The 24,180-nt window shown below is 38.2% G+C and overlaps 1 long non-coding RNA gene across 1 annotated transcript in view; it reads left to right on the top strand.

The window, feature by feature from the left end:
• LOC127018081 (uncharacterized) overlaps positions 1 to 4,479 on the top strand; it is a 125,357-nt gene extending 120,878 nt beyond the window's left edge. Inside the window, exons 3-4 of the long non-coding RNA XR_007766699.1 lie at positions 1,879 to 1,986; positions 4,391 to 4,479. This is a non-coding gene — a long non-coding RNA (uncharacterized LOC127018081). The remainder of the gene's footprint in view (positions 1 to 1,878; positions 1,987 to 4,390) is intronic.
• Positions 4,480 to 24,180: the final 19,701 nt, after the last annotated feature.

Genomic DNA, 24,180 nt, shown 5'->3' on the forward strand with positions numbered 1-24,180 from the left:
TTAAAATCAATGACTATACAAAGAGCGGTTTGGGAAAAAAAACCTGAAAAATCTTTACCAGTTTCTATGTTTTATAAAGGGTGTACATGCACAAATTGATAGCGAGAACATGGCTATACTGCAATGTTATGATTGTCTGCTGGTGTGTTAATATTAAAAAAAAAAAAGGTGGTACTTTAGATATTGAGGCATCATGCTGTTTCACATGATGAGTAACTTGGAGGAGTTTATGCTGTATTTTTCTAGACTGAAGACTTATTTATTTGTCTTAATAGTTGCTATAAAAAGAATGTTTTACAATGAACAGAGGAAACCTTACCAAACAGTCCCAAAATAATTCAGGTAACTGGCAGAAGGCAGTGCTTTCTGCTATGAAGACATTACGAATGCCTACTTTTTTTCCCCTGTCTCTGTCATCCACTTTAAGTTAGCTTTGGAGAGTGATTTTATCTTTAAATATGAATCAGACGATGTTGCCAAGACAACCTCTCCTCAAGCTTTTCGTTTCACCCACAGTGTGTGCTGAACCTCAACCAAGTCTTCTCCCAGAGTGATTGGTCACTTATTTTTCAAGTGGGATTTGATCTGATGAAGCAAAATATTCAAAGTACTTGATTTTCTTGGCTCCTCGGCAAATCATTCCAGCTAGTTTCACTTGTTCTGTCTCTGGGGCTGGAAGAAGCTAATCATGCTGGCAGCTGGTTTCCAGCATATGAGAGAGAATATTTGAATGAAGTTACGGCCCTGCGGTCGATTACTGCTTTCCTAGCCAAGGCGTATACCTCCACGGGGGGAACGTAGAGTCGGTGACAGAACACCTCCTCTGCAGGGTGTTTTACAGTATTTCCTCCAGGATATTGATTCGCAATGTAGTGATGCTGTATTTTAGGCTATTAGAGTTATGCCCACTTTTGTATTCCTTGCAGGTGTCTTATTTCAAAGTACCTTTTGTTAAACCAAAATGACTTTTGTTGCTTGGCAGGCGCTCAAGTAGTCTATACGAATTGGCTGCCCTATTGCTGATGGGATGGGGAGTGGGACATGGGTTTTAGTTGTTTGCCGTCATTGTTTCCTGCCATGAGAACTTTTCAAAAGATATTTCTGTATAGGCTGTTCCTCATAAGGGGAGTGACAGACTTAAATCATATTTAAATAACTGTAGACTTTGCTTGTCATACAGTAATATTAAATTCCCTTTTTATTTCTTATAACCTCAGTGTATTTTATGCCCCTTTTGCTCTTACTTCTCACTACTTTGTCAACAGACTCCCTCTTTTCCCAGGCACTGCTCTGCACTGTCATTCTTTTAGCTTTATTAAACAATGGTGGTATTGTTCTGTCTTAAACTTTCAACAAAGCAGGCTCTTGCAAAGTGATGTTTTAATTAAGTATAACAGTAGCAATGGCTCAGCTTCTATTACTGAAAAATGAAGGAATGTTGTGTGAAAGGTTTCTTTGCTCTTTCACTGCCACTGCAAATTCATTTTCTCAAGAAACATAGTAAGATTGATGACAAGATGGTGACTGAGAGACCACTGATAGTCAAGGCTGTAACAAAGTAGCAGCAGCCAGTGCCCTGTCTTTGCTGGTGGGCACCATCCACAGGGGCGAGGGCTCAGCAGGGATCTGAAGAGCCGCCCCTGGTTCCTCCTGCCTGGGCATTCAGTGGTTGGAATTTCAGATTGTTTACGGAGTAGCAGCTGAAAGGTGAGAAAGATGGGAATTCATCATCCTGACTGAGATGAGAGTTTATCCAGTGACAGGCTTATATGATCGCTGGTGCTCTGAACAGTTTGTGTTTTTCACTGAGATAAAAACAATTTCCCCATGAAGGATTTTTTTTTTTACAAATATTTCCAATGTTTCTATTTTTTTTAGATATTGCATCCCTTCTTTCCAGCAGAGAGGCACAGAGAGGCGTCTAAATCTCTGCTACATCCGTCTCCTAAGTCTCTTCCATTTTCTGAAATGTTGGCTGCAGCTGAGGTACTGTGTTTCTAGTTTGCAGGTTTAATGTAGCTTTCCTGTTACATTTACAAGTGTGGAATCTGTTGTTATTTAATACGATCTGTATTGAAACCACAGCACAACTATAAATATTTATTAGTAATTTTTTTCTATGCAAACTATGAGGTTTTTACACATTGGCTCCGTATCTCATGGTTATTTGTGTGTGAGAGAGAGGGTTGTGGAAAACCCATCAGTCGGCCTGTGTACTGAATAAAGAAAATGCAGATTATATTGTGGGCTGCAAGATACTATAGTGAAGGGATTGTTCTAAATGCAATACATTAAAAGTTATTTCAAGCCAGGACATAAATGACATTTCAGGTTTTGAAAAGAATAATTATCTGTACTGTCACCTGAAAGAGAAATTCTTTATGTATTAGATTTTTATGTTTCAACCTGTAAAAGACATCTATGGGATTTATTTTTAGTATTTGAGTAAACTTGATGGAATAAAGTGGAATGACTAATAACCTTGGTCTGTCAGCCACCACCTTTAGGTGTTTGTCCCAGAGGTACTTTGCCCATGCACTTTTTCTTGACACGCTAAGCAAGTCCAGGTCTTGAATCTCTGTTTTATTTACTTTGAGGCATCTTTGTGACTTGCAAAATACAGCTTAAACAGTCCCACAAGTGACTGCTACTGCTATTTGAATCCCAATTTCCGCAGGAGGTAAGCCTGTGCTGTAATTCACTGCCACCATTATGTCTGTCTTAGCACATAATAGTTTTTGTACCTGTAAGTGTGCACGTAAGTAACAGCAACTTAGGTGCCTAAAAACTTTTGAGCTGGGCTGTGTCTTACTGATGGAAATTAGTCTAGTCATCATCTTGAAATGAAGCCTGAGCATAACTGCTTTGTTGAATCGAAACCTGATGTACTTAATAGATCTATGCAGAACCTGACTATAAAAATAGTCTCCAAGCTCTGTCTGTCTGTAGAGACTGGCTCTTCCACTATCAGAATAAGTGAATTTCCTCCGCTTTCTTTGACAGCTATGGATTTCAGTGACTGGCAAACACAAATTTCAGTTCCCCTTTGGAGAATACAGAGAATAAAAACTATACTATGGTGAACTCCTCAATTTTGCAGTGCAGCTGGGCTCTAAAGTCTTTACCGGCTTTCTCACTTTCTCTCGTGCACTTGTATTTTTTTCTTTTAGTAGGAAACTGAATTTGGAAACTATTGGAAATGCAAAGACATGGCAGCCAATTGTCTTGAGAAGAAATGACAAAAAGTAGTTTTAACAATTTTTTTTCTCCTGTAGAATTTCAGCAATAGAGTGCTATTAAGAACATTAACCTTTTAATGAATTGATTAAAAGAAGAAGAGAAAAACATAACTAACTTGCATTTCTTTTTACAGACAATAACAAACAGTTCCCACAGTTTGTTATGCTATTTTAAGAGTAAATATTTTTTAAAAATGTAGTGGCTGTATATACAATCTAAAGGTTTGGTGCTGGAGAGTGTACAGAAAGAACTGTAGTTGTCTCTGAAATAGATGGATGATGTAAGAAAAACAGGTGTTTACTGAAATGGACTGTGACCACAAGAGATAAGCTTTGGAGCTTTATTAGTAATTATTCTCTTCCCAACTTTGTAGTTTAACCAAACCACAAGGAAAAATTCAAGAACTTCATGCCTTTTCCGATTGCTTTCCATAGCAATGCCAACCGATGGCTTTAATTTTTTAGTATTTGTAAAATACTTAAAGGCTTAGTTTAGTGGGACGACAGTGAGACAAACATCCTCTACCCCAGGAATTCACTCTAGCCTGGTAGCTGGCAATGCTCCAGGAAAGTAGAAGACGTAGGGTCAAATGATTTTAGGTGAAGGAGCGTAGGACGGCATTTTTTTCAGCTATATGGATAAGTGCCTTAACCAAAGACCTGTCGGGAGTGCTGCTGGCACGTCTACTGCTGAAGAGTTGGGGCTGCTTAGTAGCATATTGGTAAGGGACAGCAGAAGCGGTGTAAACAAGAGGGAACTGATTGTACCCTCTGTGTGAGGGTGAGTTAAAGTGTGTAACACATCCCAGTTAAATGTCTTCTGTAGAGTCCCATGAGTTCTGCTCCCCATAGCTTGGTTACAGAGAACAAAGAAGAAAAAAACTTAGATCTATGAAATCAAATCCCTCCCTGATCTTTCCCTAATCAACCTGACAGCTTCCGATTGCTGTGTTCGGAGACCCCACTGGACTTGTTTGTGCTCTCCTTCTAACATCCGTTGTCATCTGAAATATTCCCCTAAATATTCTAACGATAAGTATTAACTAGGTTTATAAGAGTTTCTGGAAGGTGATGAGATTTAAGTATTTATGTAATTGGCTAATATGCTAAATAATATTCTTCAATGGCAGTAATTGTTGCTTTATTCAAAGTTTCGCTGCCTGATACCTAACATCATGAAGGTGTCCCAGCTGCATGGATTGCCGCCACCTAGTAGACAGCCCTTGTGGAGTGGCCCCTGCTATTGAGGTGAGCCCTGGGAATTCATTCTTATCATGTTGTAATAATTGATGTGTTTAAATAAGCCTGTGCCATAAAATCATTTTGCACATACTGTATCACAGTATCACTCCTTGCTATATAACAAGAAAAATGGATGTTAGCTAGTTTTGAACTTTACCGGACGGCAGAGACTCCTCTGGCCACTGGCCACAGAGCTGATATGTAGGAGTCCTACGATAATCTTTATGTGCCTTTTAAAGGTTATTTATCATTAGTAGTACCAGCTAGAATGGGAAAATGATGCTACTACACCTTAGATATCAGAAGAGTCAAAGAGCTCTTATCCTACAGGCATTGGAAATTAATGGCTTGTATTTCTGTAAACTTTGCAACTCATTGCTGTGATCACAGAAGTAGGATCAAATTGAAAGATGAGGAAGAATGTTAATCATCGGATGTTATGGGGTTTGCAGGAGGTAAAGGTGTATCTCATTGCTAAAGGCAACCATATGTTACATTTGGTGTTCACATGCAAGGGGGAGCAAATCCAGAACAAATGAGTTGTTTTGCAGCTAACTAGCTCAAGTCAAAGAGCAACCATTTTTCCCATCCTTTTCCTTTGCTTCATAACTAAACATATAAAAAGAAATAAATTCTAGTCGTCCTTTGCTTTCGAAAGGAATAAAGATAATTATGTAGTATGTGTCACATGTCTGCATCATTTATTACAACTACATTTTGAAGCCACACTTAATTTAAGTTAGCATTGGTTTCCTAGCCTTTCAGTTGTCCTTTATCCTGCTAAAATGATGGGTAGACTAGTGAGTGAGCACTGTGGGTTTTTTTGTCTGCCTTATAGTACAACATGCCTGCAGACCTAGCAGCCGTAAAGCTACATAAAACAATTTTCTAAGTCTATGAAAGAAACTTCATATCCTGTTCAATCTCAATATTTATTGTCCACAGAATAAATGTACTCTTCAAAAAATTGAACTCTCTTGATATTTTGCTCTATTTTTACAGTGTTGGCATTCCTTCAGACTAAGTGTGAGTGCAGAGATAAATTCATGTGGTTTGCAAAAGAAAGTGTTTTATCTATTTTTGCTTGCTAAAGCACACAGAAAGTTTGTATGTCACTGAAATCTTAAGGAGAACACAGGTTTTTGGTAATATTCCTTGATGTTTTCTGCAAACAATCAACACATTTTCAATGCATTTTACTGCATTGATATGTTGTTAATCAGAGACATCTGTTTCCAGATGTAGGTTGTTCAGTTTGTCCAGGATCCCTCAGCATTTATTTAAGCCATGGACTACCACACCCAACCCTGCATTTACCCAATTCAGTAGACTCTCTTCCTTTTGTGATTCTTTACGCTTTTGTACTTGCCACCTACTGTTTCATCCACAAACTAGATTAATTTTTTTTCCTGGAAGCAACACCATAGGCATAACAAGTCTCTCCGAACTGTCACAGTTCACATGTAAAATGGCCTTTTAAAGTTGTCTTTATGACTGTTGTAAATCTCTTCATTCTGGCTCATACTGCAGAACAGAGTGTTTCAGAATGTAGCTCGTTTGGGGAACTCTTTGCAGGACTTTTGCAGTACTCAGGAGGATGCTGGGGAAAGGTCTCTGAAATGAAGGCAAACTTGACAACTTGCAGTTTACGAGAATTCATATAATTTTAATGGCTTTGGAAGGTGATGTGCCACCTTCTTGCCCGGAGATTGTGATGATGGCATTCTGATTGGATTGCATAGAAATCAATGAAAGGAAGTGAGGTACAAGTGGTCAACTAAGGGGCAACATAAATGCATGAGAGAGGACAGTAAGTTAGAGGGAAAGAAACTGAGGAGGGGAAATCTCAGTTGCTCTGGGGTTAACCCACTGGAGCTAGGAAAATGATCCTAATCTAAATAATCATTAGTAGCTAAAAAATACATCATTAACCCAGGCAAAATCTTCCTAAAATGCTGCTGCTTTGATCTCTGAGTACCCATCGCTGTAGTTGACACTCACCTACCTTTCCAGTCACTCCTGCCTCCAGTGCGGTCGTTACTTTTTGCCTTTCTTCTCTCTTAATTATGTACATAGGAGAATGTGGTAGTACTATTGTGCTGGAATTGAACTTTCTTCTTTCATCAAACCTCAGCCAGGTTCTCAACTTTTCATGCTTCAGCTTCTGTAGGACTCTTTAATACATTCTAATTCCTACCATATGAACATCATCATCTTGACTCCAACCCCTACATTAGCTTTTGTCTTCTCTCATTCCGGAGACATACACTTCAAGCTTTAAGAGCAATTTCCCTTTACTCAAATGTCCTCTTTGTAAAGCTACTTTTCACTTGAGTTTCCCCCTTGTTCACAGGTTTTACTGTTCCTCAGCCACTTCACCCATAAATATCTTTTTTCTTTTTTCCATGTCAATCCTTGTGTATAAGGGAAAAATCATTCTAATAAGCTGTCCACCCATTTCTGTGTCCTTCCTCCAGTTGTCCCATATGACTTCTCTTGACTCCCTGCCTGTGAGTCACTGTTATGTCTGAGAGTGGAGATGAGATGCATTGTCCTTCCTTGCTTTGCTTCTCCAACTATTCCTTTCCTCTTAATTTTCCCCATTTCCACCATTTCTGATGGAAAGTCACGTAGGTAACTAAGCCCACAATATGTCCAACAGCATTAACTATGCTTGTCTTTCATCTCGTAGACTGCCAAGAAATTTAGGGCTGGAACCTGTGATTAATGTGTTGCTGAGGTAGTGGAAAATGTCCATAATTCTGTGACTGTGGTTAGTGAAAGCATGTTTTCTATCAATGTGCTGAGCTCCTTATCTTCTGTGAGGGATGGTGATCCTGGGACACCAGCCTGGTTGACTGGAAATGCTTTTGTATTACTTCTTTTGAAGAATGAAGGGGTCGGCAGGAGTGGCATAATAATATTTTAGTCTTTTACGTTTGAGTAGCTTAGAAACTAAATTCTAATGCAGTATTTGCATAAGTCAGTACACAGAATTTTGTTTTAAACTTTTAAAGACATTAAAAATACCTTAAGCTGCAAAGTGCAGTAAATCAATAATGTATATTAATCCTGATTCCTAAGTAAATATGCACACTTAATTTAACTTTTTTTTCTTCAGAAAGACTCACAGATTAAGTAGTTGGGCTGGGATCAGATCATACCAACGCATGTCAGAGAGCTTTCAGCTGAAGATATACAAGAGAAGTTGGGATAGTTACTGATCGTTCTTTTCCATGCTCAGTGTTAATTTCTGTCAATGTAATACTTCTCTAAAATGTAGCTACTAATGAAAATCTATAAAAATCTACTCTCATCATAAATGCAGAGCACAGTAAAATTTATCAAAATAAAGGTAGTGAAGAAATCAAAGTTTAAGAAGTTAAGCATGGAAACAGGTTTCTCAGAGTTGTGTTCAATCTGTGATGAGCCTATCACAGAGAAATTGCTTTCAGGTATGGGGCATTTTGTCTTTTTCAAGTAAATTTGATGCATCATATGCAGCAGCTTCAAATGTCTGTTCATTTCTTTAGATGTTTTGGAATATTCCAGATTCACTTTTCTCAAGTAATTTCTGACCGTAATGGCAAACTTCTGTTAATGCTGAGGTCTGTAATTTAATTATTGGATAAGTGGACATTGTATTAGCATAATGGCAAAATTATAGGCCAAAACTTTTGGTTTGTTTTTTTTTTTTCCCTCTCTATGAAGATAGGCATTAATTTACAGAAGAGATAAAGAGTGGGAACTTTTGGCATCCTGAAGAATTGTGCTCTAGAATCTAAATTTTTAATATTTTCCCCCACCCCCTTTAAAATATTACTGTTCTCCAAATAAGAAAATGAATGCTATGGATCTGTCCCCACAATGGCTTGGTAATAAAAGTTAAAAACTGCTTGATGCTTCACAGAACTGTCGCTGGGGCATATAGTCTAACTTCTTGGATATCACAGGTCGTGTGTTATGCCTGTGTGCTTTATAACAGGCACAAAGACTTCAGTAAAAGTTTTAAAAAAAAAAAGGGGGGGAAGAAGAAAGAAAAATCATTCCTCAGGTTAGAAACTGTCACGAGCAAAGAACAGGGGTGCTACCAGTGCCTGAGGGTCCTGACATTGGCAAGGAATTGATATGGTAAGATATACCAGATCCTTTGAGCAGGTAAATTACTTCTCGTTGTACAAAGAGAAAGCAAAAAACCTCAGTGTGTTTTTCACCAAGTGTAGAATTCCTTCCTAACCCCAGATCAGAGTGACTCTGAGCATGAGTCAACTGAGCCAGTCTGGCAGCTATGAGTGAGGATTTTTGTAATGTCACAGGGCTGTGATCCATATCATGCAGTTCTTCCACTGCTGAACTTAAATGCTACAGAGGACAGCAGAAAAAATAGATTTTACATAGTGTAGAAAAGAAAAGGCTTCCTGGCTCACTTAAGTGATATGCTCTAATCCCTAAAGTGCTCAGAATGTGTTGAGAATAACACAGAAATTTCTGCCTTCTCCAAGGCCTGAGAAAGGAGAGGTTAAAAGGGTTTATAGCTTTATAGGCTGTTAGTTTGAAAGATCAGTCATCATGAACCATAAACAGACATTTTCTCCCAGAAGTTAGACTTTCTTGTAGGCAGACTTCTAGGGCATGAGATGCCCTAGGGTATGAGACATCAGCACGCAACTTGCAGGTATGAGTCAGGACCTATGGGAAACTGATTTCTTCTTGAGTGGCAGATGGATGTCGGGTGAGGAATACTCCAGGGCGTCAAAAACGGTGCTTGATGCCTGTATTCAGGGAGCCAGATCCCATCCCACTTTTTTTTTTTTTTTTTTTTTTTAAACAAGCTCCAAACAATGCTAAGTCTGACATTTTTCTTAGCAAACTGTTCCAGTGTTTCCTTATTCTCTTTGCTACGTAATTGCGTATTAATTCATGGTTCAACTTGCCAAATTTTGACTTCCAGCTGTTTGATCCTCTGTTTTTCTCAGCCAGGTTGAAAGACTTCTCCTATGGCGTATGTTTTGGCTTGGTGCTTGGCCTCGTCTTTTAAGCGGTAAAAGTAGTGGGGCCAGTCATGTGATACCCATGGCCTTTTGGCTTTGGGCTTGCTTTATTCTGGCTGCCTCATGGATCTGTTCTGCTGTCTCTGTGTTTTCAGCAAAACCTGAATCTGTTGTCTGTCAGGTCACTGCTACCTTTCTGGCACCAGCCTTTTTGTGAGCATCCTAGTTTTGAAGTGCCCTTGCAAATCACAAGAAAGGGCTGGTAACATTTCATTTCACTGATCAGCAGATTGCGGGGTGGGGGTTGGTCCTTTTGAAACTCTAGATCTCTGTTCTAAAGGGATCAAGATCTAGAGCAGATGCCTCTTACAGCTTCTATGTCAGATAGTCAGATGTTTTGGTTCTAGAGCGCGCTTCCGTTTATGTAAGGCTTCCCGTGCCTGCTGTATCCCCATGTAATCTCCTTACAGCGGTTGCTGCCCTGCAAGAGGAGGCTTTCCAGGCAGACACTCCTGTGTTGTCCACCTTCCTTCAGCATCTGCATGTTTCACTTTTTTTGTGTTTCCTGGCAAAAATCACAAGCTTTCACTGATCCCTATTAATACACAGCTCCAGCCATTCCCTGACCTTGAAGAGGGCTTTGCAAGCCCTTACTGTCCAGCCCCGACAGATTGATGTAACTGGTACATGGTCAGGAGGCTGCCTTGAAATTCATTTTTATTCCGAAGCTTTTGTTTGCCATCGCTTCACCTCTCAGGGTCTCAAACTAAACATCACTTTGAAACAGCTGCTTTGCTGTACCGATGACCTGGCCTGCTGACCTCTCCTATCTGCATATGTTTTTTACAATTGCTTTTTCAGCAAGTGTTACTGCCCGTGACTCTCTCTGTGAGACTAATATTAATTCTGATTTAAGTGATTGTTTCTTTGGTGGTAGTTCTGAATTAGCCACTGACTTCAGCATTCCAGTTGTAAGACCACCTCCACCAAATTTCGATTACAGCAGTACCATAGTTACTAATGTAAAGATTTTTGGGTCTTCTGATGTACTATTTTCTTTTGTTTGTTTTCTTGTTTATTATTACATTGCCTCATGCTTGCATTTTCATATGCATGATTCTACAGCCACTTCAGAGAACTCACAGAAAGAAGCAGGTTATCCCTAATTAGGCACCAAAAAAATCTCTGCACTGCATTTCATATCTTCTTGATATTTCAGCAATGAAATAGAATTTCTATTACTATCAAAGTCTGAATGTGAATGAGAGAAAAGTCCCTTACTTACTATTCAAAATTCTAGTATTGGGCACCACTTCATGATATTTGGGACAAGTGGGATCAAGTACCATCAAGTCAAGTGTGCTGTTTTCCTGGTATACAGAAAAATATATTTCACAAAAGAACTTGGTGCATGAAATATGCTTCGCCAAAATCCTTTTCTTTTTGTAACAATTGTATGGCAGTGCTGCTCTTTCTTTAATCCTCATTTTTAACTTGGTATTATTCAGATTTATTTTCCTTTTTCCTCCAGCCACAGAGCAAAGATAAGAAAAGAATTGGAGACTTTACTATTTTATTAGCTTTCTCTGAATACCTTTGCAAAACAGGCAGAGGTTTTGTCTATAGTAATTCATCTCCAAGAACTGCCAGCTTCCTGTATTTTCACGAGTTTTGTAATAAGGACTATCTATTAATAATGTTTTAAACATTTCACATTGGTTTTATGTTATTAGAATTGTCCCTATGGCTAAGCGTAAGACATTCCTTGATCTGCATTTTGTGGGAGGTAAAAGTTTTAATAAAGTTGTGGAAGATTCTTCATTGCGCCAGGTTATAAAATCAGGAGGGAATAGATAAAGCTGCACACGCTTTCCCAGCTTTCCAGGCAAGATGTATGTCCGCTTACTCTTATCGGAGAGATGAATCTGTCCTTCTCTCTGGGAGTAATCAGAGCATTTGCCTAAGGCTATTCCACCCATAGTAAAACACCCAAGGAGGTTCTCCTTGGCCTCCAGATATCTCAAAGGTAGCACCATTGCTTGCCTCCCTAATTACTTTTGAATTTCTCTCTTGTTATTTTTCCCTCAAATTTAACTCTCTTTCCTTCTTTTCTTTGGGGAGTATATTAAAGTAGAAGTGGCCTTCTTTTCTGTAACAGTCTCATGCGTTATGGATTGAACTTTAAAAATATATTATAATTGAGGTACTGAAAAGAAAATTTTCTGCATGTCAGGCATCCTCAGTAGAAGCCTTCCTTTTTCTCCAGGTGAAAAAAGCAACAACAAAACCAACCCATAATTGTCTGTATTATCAGAATAGGGTACCTACAACAGCTTGTAAAGGGCAACTGGAGAAGAGCACAACACAGCTGATCCCTCTGCTGCTGCCAGGTAAACAAGCTGCTGTATGTCTGGAAAAGGGCTCCTGAACCCTTGGAAATCCCACAGGACTTTTTCTCTCCTGTCGCTCCCAAGGAACTGTGTCTACTCCTGGGAAAAGGTTGCCCTGAAAGATTTTGAATTGGGAGCAGAGATTCTTCTTGAATGCAATAGTCCACCCACCGTACCTACCCATTGCCCCTTTGAGGAACATAGGAAATTGTCTAAATAGCAAACACCTAAATACCCAAGTTTGCACTTACTGTCTTGAAATGTTAAGGTTGGCCCCTTAATTAGTCTGTGAAGCTCTGGAAAGAGGAGACTGAGATGCTGTATTTCAGAAAAGAAATCCGCTTCTGAGGAGAAAATGATTATTTGCTCTGGAAATACACTCCACAAGCCAAGAGGATTTTAGGCAGGGTGGACCACACACAAGCCAAGCTGAATACTAATAGTTCAGATGAGGTGTTGAAGGAGCGTTACTTGTCCAATGGAGGAGGTGGTTGTTAACTTAATAAAAAAGAAAAAAAGAAGACATTTCAGTTATGTCAGTCACAGCGTTGCCATCTGCCCCTGCTTTGTTATGTCTGTGCTTAATAGTTTTCCAGGGCTTTACAACCATGTACGTGAGATGTGTAGAGAAGCTGTAGCTTCCCCTGTGTTAGTGTATAGTGTATTAACATTGCCTGGGAACTGGGGGGAAATAAATGTTTTTTCTTTCTTCCTGAGATATTCCTGGCTGAGTGATGGGTGGGTGGCTCAGTTAGACAGGCTGAAAGATGGCTCAGTGAAACTCTTGTTGTTCAACAGTAAATCTCTTTTCCATTCCTGTCTCTGACTTGTGTAGATTGCAGAAATCTATTCACATTTAGCAGGGAAATTTGCACTTATCATAAACTCCTCTGCAGGAGCATTTTACAGTCTTAGGCCAACGTATGAGAAAGCTCTGTGTCTTTCTTGCATGGGTTTCACCTTCCAAGATGACAGTTTTGTACTGCCTGAGGGATGTACCTGTCCAGATCATCATCATCATCAGGAGGCGGGTAGCCTCTCGGGTAACTGTTGGCAGTTTCGATGTGAACTCTTTGTGCCCACATTGGGGCTTTGGTACTCTGAGTTTTTAAACCACAGCCTTTAAATGTCACAGTGAGCAGTGAACAGCACATAAACCTAATCTTGTCAAGGGACTAAGTGCATATTACATTCTATTGGTGATATACTAGTTCTTTAGGATTGTGTAGACTTGACTACTTTTGGTGAAAATCCCCGATTTATTCACTTTATTCTTAAAGATGTAATCCAAAACTGATTACTTCTCCACATTCTGTTTTGGTTAATTCAATTCACTTGAGATTCTATATATGTGTGTGTGCATGTATGTATGTACACCCATGCAGATGTATACGAATGACTGTAATGCTAGCATTATCTTGTTTTTTGGTGAAAGTAATCCTGTTATCCAAAAGAAATTAAGTCACTACTTCTGCATGTAGTTTGTCATTCCACTAGATGAAATGTATGTATCTTTAGGTGTGTATCTTTAGGTGATCTGACTTTAACTGATTGTTCTATCCTTGAGGAAAAGCACTGGTGTCACACTGCGGCTATCTTCTCTTTTTGAAACCTTAATTTCTGCACAGTATAGTTTGTCTAAATCCAGTCATAGGAAAAACTCCTACATTACCAGCAGGAAATGTGAGTAAGCTTGATTACCACCTGAGGTTATATGTGTATGTATGAAATATACACAAATGTAATACATAATATATACAGTCTTTTTATTTGCCACCTGCCAAAACTGTAAATGTGCCTGTGCTGTCAATATATTAGCGTTGAAATGCACAATTCTTTCCCTAGGTACCATATTCTGAAATAACTGATTGGGGTCATTAGTTTGTTTAATTTCATCGTTGCTGGTTTAGCTTACAAAAATGTGGATGGACTTTCTTTTTAACAATGTGCTTCAAGCAATACCGTTTTTCTTTTAACTAAAAATATTTCTATAGAAAAAAATCACATCTATAATATCACATCCGTTATTAACCTCTAAGGAAGCCTGAACTTTTGTACAAGAAATGAACAGGGTCACTAGAAAAATTTTTTCTTTGTCTACCTCATTACACATCAACTATAAGAATTTTCAAAGATCCTTAGGACTGCTGTAGGCCAGCAATACATTCTCCAAAAGAACGAAGTTGGTTCAGTAAAGGCACTTTGCCTCTTGAGGGCTGCTGTCAGCCATTTCACAGATTGCGGTTGGTGTCATCCTTTTTCACCCCGGTGGTTATCCATCAAGGGATCTGACCTTTCTGGCATGACTTGTTTTCAATAGACCCTGGTTTGTTTTTTTTTTAATGGCCTACTATTTGGTAGGTGGTTGCCAATTAATTTTCACTTATTTCCATCAAGGTGAGGCTGACTGGTCTGTGCTTTTTATTTTTTTCTTCTTCTCTGGAGAAGAACAAACAGAACCTCTGGGCGCTTAAGCTCCTATTGTCTGGAGCTGTGAAATAAAACCTAATGGTTCAGAAATTGCTTTCGCTGGGGTCTCATGAAGAGGAAGTACTTCTACTTTTAAACTGTAACCTGAGTTTTGTGGATACATTTATAAACAGATTTTTATTTATTTTTTTCTTTTAATCAGTCTGCTGGGATACAAAGCTGGAAGAATCAATGTCGTTTTGTTTTCTCTTTGACTGTACTATTGTGAGTGGGATTATTTTTTTTTTTCCCTTGATTTTGATAGAAGGAAGGAGCAGTGAAAGAACTAGAAATTGATTTGGCTTAAAGTAAGGCTGGGATTTCTTTCAAATTGAGCTTGATAGTGAGAGAATACATTCTCCTCGTTAACATGTCGTGGAGCCCAAGTAAAGATTTGATGCTGCAGTATAAGCAGCAGAACACTGTGTATTTTATAACTTCATGATCATTAAAAATAGGAATTTACTGCAGAAGAACATTAGGAGTCTTTTTTTTTTTAAATTATCATTGGTGTCTATTATGTCATACTGTATTTTAGAACACTCTTCAATTACTTTCAAGGTGCCAAACTGAAAGCCTACCCTTCTTTCGTGATTTTGTACTTCTGATTCAGAAACTTGGGCATCTTGTTTCATCAGTGGAAAGTAATTTGTAGTGTCATGTAATTTGCACATCATTAGTTTAGGGTGCAGTTTTAGTACATACTTTCTAGTTTCAACTTGGGATCGCTAATTTTCATGGACTACCTGTCTCTACAGATCTAGCAAGCTATAATTTATGCATTCATGCTTTGAAATTAGTTTGGAATACTTTCACTGTAATTTAGTCATAAGGGGTTGGGGTTTTTTTTCCTGTGGTAGTGTGATAATTAAATGAAACAATTTTTCATAGTTTTTTGTATGTACAATGCACAAAACAACCGTATTGTTCTCAAATGCACTGTTTCAATAGATAGGAGATGAGACAAAAGTTTTCCCATGTCCATTCTCAAAAGACAGATTGCTGTACTTTTTTATGCCAACAATAGTTTCCTCTGTGCAAAGCTTCATACAGTACAGGAGAAAGTATTAGAGAACAAGGTCTAAAATACTCCCTGAGACTTCCAGACGTCACAGAGCTGTCCCCTGTAGAATAGAAAAGACTTTGCCTTGGTTGTCATTGCTGTAAATTCAGTGGAGACTTGCAGTTGTACTTGATACCAGTTCAGGAAGGCCTTTGAATAATCATAGTCTTCATCACTGAATACATCCTCTCCATCAGAAACCCTTTCTGCTTCAGAGTGATTCACTTACCAGTGTAGTATGCAATCTGCTCATTCCCATTTTAGTGGAGGTAGCCATGTGTTTCTGATGACACCCATGGAATTAGTGCTATGGCAAGATAAGTCTATTCTAAAGGCCATCCACTCTATTTTCGATGAAAATTAATAAAGGATTGTTCTGTATGTAGTTGTACTCGCAGACTTCATCAAGAGGAAGAAAAAGGGCTGCCTTATCCCAGGCTGTGTTTAGCCACAAGGGAGGAAAACACAATTGGATGGGTGAGGCTCATTGACAAGTTATAAGGAGAAGTCACAGGGCTGGATGTGACAAAAAAAATAGTTTAAGTGAGAGAAGGAGATGCAAATGGGAAGTGGGAAACTTGTTTTCTTGTATTTCTTTGTTTCTGCCTTTCTTCTGGTTGTTTGTGTTGGGAGCCTTACGTTGTCCAGTTTCTTTCCTTTCTCATAAGGAAGTCAGCATGGCTCTACTGGCAATTAGATGAGAAAGACAGAGACTGATAGCTTCATGATTGCACATAGCCCAAGTGGAGAGAAGAGCAGGGAGGAGTGGGCAAATCACAGCAGCTCTTGAAGAGTTTTCTGAAGGGAACTGCTAATTCAGGACTTCCAATACTTACGCTACTGATTTTTGCATCATCCCCCCCCCCCCCGCCTTTTTTTTTTGTTTGCAATAAATCGTCTTTTCACTTCTCATTAAAAAAACAAAAAGCCTGAGTTTGAATTAGGCACACCTCCTTCTGTAAAAGTGCAATAATGATGCTGTTAAAACCAATAAAGAGAAAGATTTTATTAAAATCAGAGGTATTCAAGTATTGTTGCCAGGAACTTTTTCTATTTTGCAGATATTCATATACTATTTGCACTTGGCTGACAAGAGTAGATATTGCTGCTCGTCTCTACTCCTTCCCAGTATTAAGAAAGAGAAGCTTTGTAGTTATGTATGATACGTGTATCTCTCTTTGTCCAGTATTTATCCTACTTCACATTAGGTATGAGAGGCAGGTAATTAATGACTATGTTTTGCTCTGTAGCAGGTCAGGTAGCACCAAACGGCAAGTTTGATGTGAAGTGGTCTTGATTCCTGTCTTAATGTGCTTATCTTGCCCTTGACAGTAGGAGGGGAGGTGACCAGGCTCAGCCTAAGGCCCCAGAGGAAGCTGAGGCGGACCTGGGCTTTTCTACTGTTAGCCCCTATCAAACTGCAAAGCAAGATTATTCTCGCCGCAAACCTGCTTTGAAAAGGAATTAAAAGATTTTCTCCCCCTCTGTGTGAGCAATAAAGTATGGAACAAGAAACAAGAGGGAGTTTACCAGCTTATTGTGCCTGTTCTTTTCAAGCTAGAGGGTATGGAAGATCAACTCAAATTGGTACGTGAGACTTGACTATATATATGTATGTATATACACACACTCTATTTCAGTAATGAAGAAAGCCACTGATAACTTTGATTTAAAAACGTATGTTGATAACACTTGAAGTTAAATTTAAAGTAGCTACTGGAAAAATTATTTCTATTCATTTATAATCTTATCTTACTGCCTAACCATTAATGGGTTTCTTTGAACTGATCAGGGTCTTTTTGTCACCTTAATGCCACCAGTGTAGTTGAAATATAAACAGCTGAACTTGACACAAACTCACAAGAAATAAAAACAAGATCATAAGAATCTTGCTTTATATAATACTCAGCCATACACAGTAATATATATATTGACCTCAAGCTAATGCTCACTTACTTGATTTTTCAGTTAGATATTTAAACATAGAAACCAAAGAATCAGTTATCCTTGTAATTCACCTTCTTGGGTGTTTAAGAGCTAGCAAATGATTATCATTATTATAGGCAGAACACTAGTTCTGCTATGTTAAGGTTGTAAACTCTTTTCTGTTTAAAGGTTGACTGTCTTCTGCATGCTTTAAAATACATGTGTTTATACAGATTGCCTTCCAATTGAATGCATCTCGTGGCTGTGTTGAACCAAGTTATTCAGTTTCAAGGGTCATTAGAAACAGGGGGGGTTTCTTCCTTTTTTTAGTCCAGTTGAAAAGGATACTAAGGAAGTTGTTTCTATTACAGAAGGAACATCATATCATTTTTCTGACTGAAAGTCTCCAGTGCTTCACCTCTATTTGGTCTTATTTCTGTCTGCAAAAATGTGCTGTTGGTAAAGCTGGCATTAGATGAATGTTTGTTTTTACTGGCAGTGTATACATATCAAAAGGTTTTGCTGCAGAGAAGATCCCAGAGGTCTCATGCTGATCCAAACTAGGCTGGAAATTGTACATATTTTCCTTGGAGAGTGAAACTATCTTCTCTGCCTAAGCAGAGTTGACATAAGGAGCTTTTCTGGTGGGAATCTGGCATTGCCACTTCTGCTTTGGCGTGGGAGATTGTCATGGGCTTCATTCACATAAAAGCATTGTTTGTAAGAAAAGTTAACATGTTTATCGCAAATGTTGAAAAAGGAGTCGTACAGCTCAAGTTCTGCTGGAAAGATTGGGACAGTTTCTCTCCTGCTAGAACCTGGTCTTCCCCATTTCAGAATTTCAGAAATTCCAGAGAAATGATTACTAAACATAATCAACTCTCAGTGAGATAGCCGTCAAAGAATACAGGAAAAATCATCTCAATCCTGTGAGAGTTGCCCCCAGAAAACAGATGTGCACTTCTGTTCTAAGGAACATTTCTTAGAACGTAAGGAGAATATGTCCTTGAGAACATATTCTCAAACATAAAAACATTCCTTTTTATGTTTGAGAGGTTTCTTTTGCTTTTTTTCTGTAACAACCTTACCATCCTTCTATGGCAACAGATTCCTTATTTTGTTCTCATTGCATTCTCTATCAGTAGATTAGTGTGTGTATGGTCACTAGATAAATGCTTCAAATCCCCTGCTGTTCTTAGGGAATAGAAGTTGCATCCTCAAATCTGGTTATTTATTCAACTAGCTGTCCTGGAGCTGATGCTTTGGAAAAAGTATTTTCAGGCCCCTCTGCTTTTCCTGGCTATTATCACATTGAACAAAAACCATAACATTTTCCAAGGTAACCAACGTTTTCCAAGTAACTGGTTTGTTTTCCCAAGTATCAGAATTCTGCGGGTACCTTTCAGTAATGCTTTTCTCTTTGTGATAGATGAATGTTGGTTACCTTTGGGTGCTCTGCACCCGGTTCAGCCAGCCTAGACAATACATCCTGCAGCCCAGGATATCTTCTACATTTCGGCTCCATGTGACCTAAAAAGGACCAGACACGTCTCCTGTATTCCTAATGATGCCAGTGAGTTTACAGAGAGAATCATTTTGATTGAAGAGGTAAATATTTGACAAAGAAACGGTAGATATTACAGACAATCTAGAAGTGTAACATTACTTCATGAAAAAAGGTGGAAGAAGCTAAATTCTCTGAAGCAGTCATCTCCTGCTCCAAATTAACTTCAAGGAGAAGAGTTAAAATAAATGTATTTCTTCTGTCAGAGAGCTGGGGTTATGGGTATTTGTAAAATGTCCATAAATTTTAAAAACAACCAATCAAGCAAAAAGAACTCAGTGGCTAATAGTAATAGAAGCATTACAGCACAAAATCCTGTGCATCTGTATGCACAGCTGTTGGAAATGTGTAAGAACACTTGGAACAAAGTACGCTACACAGGTGGTTCACTGCATTGTGGTCTGAACAGGCTGGCACTGAGGTTTCAAGAGTGCTTGTTTTATACTCCATGCCCTACCAACGTTTGTAGAGTCTTTTTTAACAAATTAAAGATCCAGCATGTGTGTTGACAACAATACTGGAAAGCAGATATCCTGGACTCGTCTGCCATCGTATTAGACTGTCATTATTTGGGGATTTATTAGGAAATATTAGTAATGGAAACATACTCGAAGACTTGAAAATAGATTAGAAGTTCTGACTGCCATGGCATAGTGTACAACGCGGTTCAGAGGCTGCTCAGTTTATTGTTCTTGAAGAAAGCAAAAGCAAATAACATGCAGACACAATTTTTCGTCATTTGTACAAGCACTAGACAATCAGATCTGATCTCTGCTAGAAAAGACAAGAAAGAATGTCTCTTGTATCTATTCCACCTTCATCAATAATTGAATTATAATCATCGCCATTGCTCTTGTAGAGGAAAGCAGATGGTAAAATGTTACTTCAGAGTGTTTTGGGGAACACAGAATCTCGCTTAAAGGTTATTAATACTTCTACTTAAGTGTTCTATAGATGACTTGAAGAATATCCTTGGGATATCTAATGCTAATATAGAAATAATAGGGAAGAGATTATATTCTCGCATTTGGATTGCAAATTGGTAAAAGAGGTTAAGTCTGTTTAAGCTATCACTGGCTTTCTAAAAAATTCTTTGGTTCACCTTTTCAGGGCAATGTAGGTCAAAATGGAGTGTTTGTAGCTGGATTAAGTCATGTCACAATAAGAAAATATATTTATTTTGTGGGAGATTTGATAAAAAGTTAATAGTGAATTGGCTGCTTCTTGTAATCAAGAAGAAACATAGTGGCAATATTTAGCTTTTTTTTAAAAAGTTTTTCCAGGTACACCAATGGAAAACTGTATGCTGGATAGAAATTCTACACAACTGTTATTACTTGTTAGAGGAATATATTCAAAGTAATGACAGAGCTTGCCAAAGAACAACTTCAGAGGTGATTTTACATTTTTGTGCAGCTAATTATGCACAGAAAAAAGCGATAGTGCTGGGGTTTTCCACGTGGCTGACAAACATATAGAAAAATTCAGTTGCTGAAATTGGAAATAAAGATGAATTCCATAAGGAAGGAAGTGGCAATATGCTACAGTGAGGATGATTAAAGACTGGATTTCCAGAGGTGGTGATCCTATTACCATTTGGGCCTTTAAAACAAGGTTAGTTATCATTATGAAACACATCTTGTGCCCTAGATTTTAGAGGCTTTCTGCAGTCCTACTTTGCAGGTGTCCGTGGTGGTCTCTGCTGAACTTGGAGCTTCTTACTTAATGGAAGTTGCCATTGTAATGCTCTTCGGAGCCTTGGAGAGAGCAGGATTGCTTCTCTGGCCCTCGGGAAACTCCTACCTGCCTTGAGGCAATTATGATATTCCAGCCTTGTGCCTAATGGTTCACTGTACTCTTATAGGGTCTGGGATGGGGGTTTTGCCTCTTCGTGCCTAGTTAATGAAGTGTGATGGGCATAGGGAGATGTTTGTTTGGGTTTTTTTAACTGACAGGTTTTGCATATTTTAATTTCACTGAAGCATTAGTAATTTCCTTGAGCTGGTGAAAAAACAGAATTTGGTGGACTGAGAAACTGAAGTGATACAGAAAATCTTCTGTAGTTGGCAGAGCGCTACTGAAAAGAGCTACAATAATATTTTGAAAGTGTAGGAACAGTCTGAAGAAGCATAAAATTCCTCTGATGGGTCCACTTGTTAACAAAGCTCCTAGTAATGACTAATAAATTGAAGGGGTGAAAAGCAAAACAAAGCTCCTTTTCTCACCTCTCATTCATGGAGTTTAGATTTAATCTTATGCATTGACTGAGATTTCTGCAAACTAAACATTAAAATATAGTAAACCATTAAATTTTTCTTTATTTTTCTATCAAAACAGCAGAAATCTTATTGCTTGTGGATTTATCACATATAAGTTGGAGCATTTGAACAGAGATTGAATCTGGCATAACGTACTCGTAAGGAACCTTGTCTGTCTTGATTTAATAGTGTATTCCTAAATTGGACGAGTAGCACTATCCAGGTTTCAGAATGTAATTTCACATAATTCCATGGCTTTTCAAAGAATATTTGAAGAATTTGCTCTGTTGTTGGCTAGAAGTTATAGGTGGCTGTGGTTCTTCCTCCCCAGTAAATTAAGGAATTAATTCCAGAGAAAACACTGGCATCTTCTCCCTTCCGTTTCTCTTCACTAATCTATTAATGAAAGTCATAGTGTGGCTCCCTGTGAGCCAGCTTACGCTCTGAGGATGCAGACTTCAGACACCTTAGAATCCCTTTTGGTTACTTACAGCCAAAGAAGTTGTTTGCATGGGCCAGATTAAGGAAATTCTAAGTTAGGTTTCCTGCATCTGATATTTATTGTGAGATGATAGTGATATTAGGTTATGTAGAACATTCATTTATACTTTAATACCAAAAGAAATAATAATTTATAGAAAGGAGTCCAAGTATCTAAAATAGTACTTTCTTTGATACTTGTGTGCCTGAAAACACGTACAATTTTATAGTCTCTGGATTCTAAGGAAAAAATATCTCCTGGGTTAATTTGCATTAATCCAGAACCTGTCACCTCTCTGGTTAGAGGGCAAATGGCTCTTGTTGTAAAGGCTTTGGGAACACATTTAGAATTGTTCTTGTTATACAGAAATGCTATAGCCTTCCTTTCTGGATAATACTTTTGTGACTAATGACTATAACTTATGCAAGATCTGGTTAATAAATTCAAAGTAATCATATTAATTACTTCATCGACAGCTTGATTGTGGTCAGTATCAAAATGTTTCTACAATACTAGAAAGGAAACCTTATTTTAGGAACTAATCACTTCATTCATACATTTTATTTCTACAAAAGTGAGATTTGGAAGAATATTCATTAACTCTGAGTCATGGCATAATGGAATCATACCAGAGTCTGTGGAATCCCTAAAAAGTTATTGAGCAAAATTGCTGAAGTAACTAATGTGCAACTGCAAATTTGAGGGGAGATGAATACAGTGTCAGCTACTATTGAATCTATTTCCATAAATTAGATACCACTTCTTTTCACTTGTCCTTTTAAAAATATTTGAGTAAAAATATGGTTCTATACCTCGTAATATTTACCAAATGCTTGCAATTTTTCTCTGTATAATTTACATGAGTAAATGGAATTTCCTTTTTCCATAGTTTTATAAAATACATAAGAGAAAGAATTGACTTGGTAAATGCTATGCTTGAGCAAGAAAATAAGGGTGAAATTTTAAATTCATATATCCTATAAAAATAGAGGGAATATGTATTTTCTGCACATGTCAAAAAAACCTGTATGCAAAGGAAGATTCAGTGCTGCTTCTTTAATTCAATCTAAAGACAGTGAAATCGCAGCAAAAAAGCTACAGTAGGGAGAGAAGAAAATTTGTCATGTTACTGATGGATTGTGATGTGTAAAATATAATTGGAGATGACAGGGGAATATCAGAAATCAAAGAAAGCTCTTGAAGAGGCCTAAGCAATGCTTGGCAGTTAAAATAGGATAATGGTTATCTGACCAAAGATGATAAGTTATGAAGCTTGTAATTAATGATCTGGGGGCGGGGTGGGGCAGCGGGCGGGCAGGTTGTGTTTCCATGATGTGCGTGATGTTTTTGTGAACTTGAACAGAAAATGATATGATGTTTGTAATCAAGGTAAAAGAAGGAAAGAAAAAAAAAAAGGTATTGTAAAATAGTTTTCTCTGGAGTGAGACATGTTTGAAAAAGGTATTGTTTATAAAGCCAAGTATCATAGTTAAAGTTTTATCTGCAGGAATTAAGGTATTCAAGGCCTGATCTAATGCTCATTCAAGTCAACAAAAGGATGCTTACTGACTTCATGCACTCTGGAGGAGATTCTCAAAACATTTGGCTTCACTTAAGTTGTCCTGCTTAGGTCGGGCTGACCTCATTTTGCTTGAAACACAGTCAGGCTTATGGAGGATGAAGAGTGATGGATATTGAGAATAATCCAGCGAACACTCAGCTGGGGAATTAAGGCTTTTGAGATGGCTATGAAAGCCAGCCATTGACAGAAACAAAAAATGTGATTTGTTTTTCTAGCACACGCCGAACAAGTGCCAAAATGAGTGATTCAGTGTCTTAAATTCTAAATTAACAGAACCTGTCCGTTTTGGAAAGCAGCTTATCAAGCCTGCAGTTTTGTGACTGAGGAATTCTACAGTGTCCTCCAAGCTTTTGTGATCCTGGTAAGTACTGATGGTAAAACTACAGAATGATATAATTTATATACTAGAGCAGGCTGCCTCATCCGGAATGTCAGTATGAATAAAATTCCAATTTTTAAAACATGTTCTTTGCCTAAATGGCTGTATTTTCTATGCTGGATCCCCTCCTTGCTCTGCCTTTAGAAATTTACGCCCAGAAATCAGAAAAAATACAGCTACATCTTTCTAGTTCAAGTCATTACAGCATAGAGAGATTGATACGACTATGAAGACAAATCAGTAAGAATGGAACGGATCAGTCTGATTTCTGTTCCACCCAGGTTTAGTGCAAACCATCCTATTTAACTTCATAAAACCCATGAAAGTGTATTAATAACAAAACAAGGAAAAGCTCCCATTTCCCACTGTGACTGTAAGCTCTGTGACCAAGCCTCTACCAGTTTAAACATTTTCTGATCCAGAAAGCAGCCTTCCTCTGCTAGAGAAAATGCTTAAAGAATAGGGCCAGAGCTCCTGTTTGTTTTCTTCCCTAGAAGGGCATGCAGGAGTGGGAATAGGAAAGGCGCACTGCAGGTGGAGAGGGCAGAAGTACACCCCTTCAAAGCTTCACAGCTCTTGCTGCTGTAGAAGTGCTC

Source organism: Gymnogyps californianus, chromosome 6 (assembly GCF_018139145.2).
Source record: "Gymnogyps californianus isolate 813 chromosome 6, ASM1813914v2, whole genome shotgun sequence".
Lineage (NCBI taxonomy): Eukaryota > Metazoa > Chordata > Aves > Accipitriformes > Cathartidae > Gymnogyps > Gymnogyps californianus.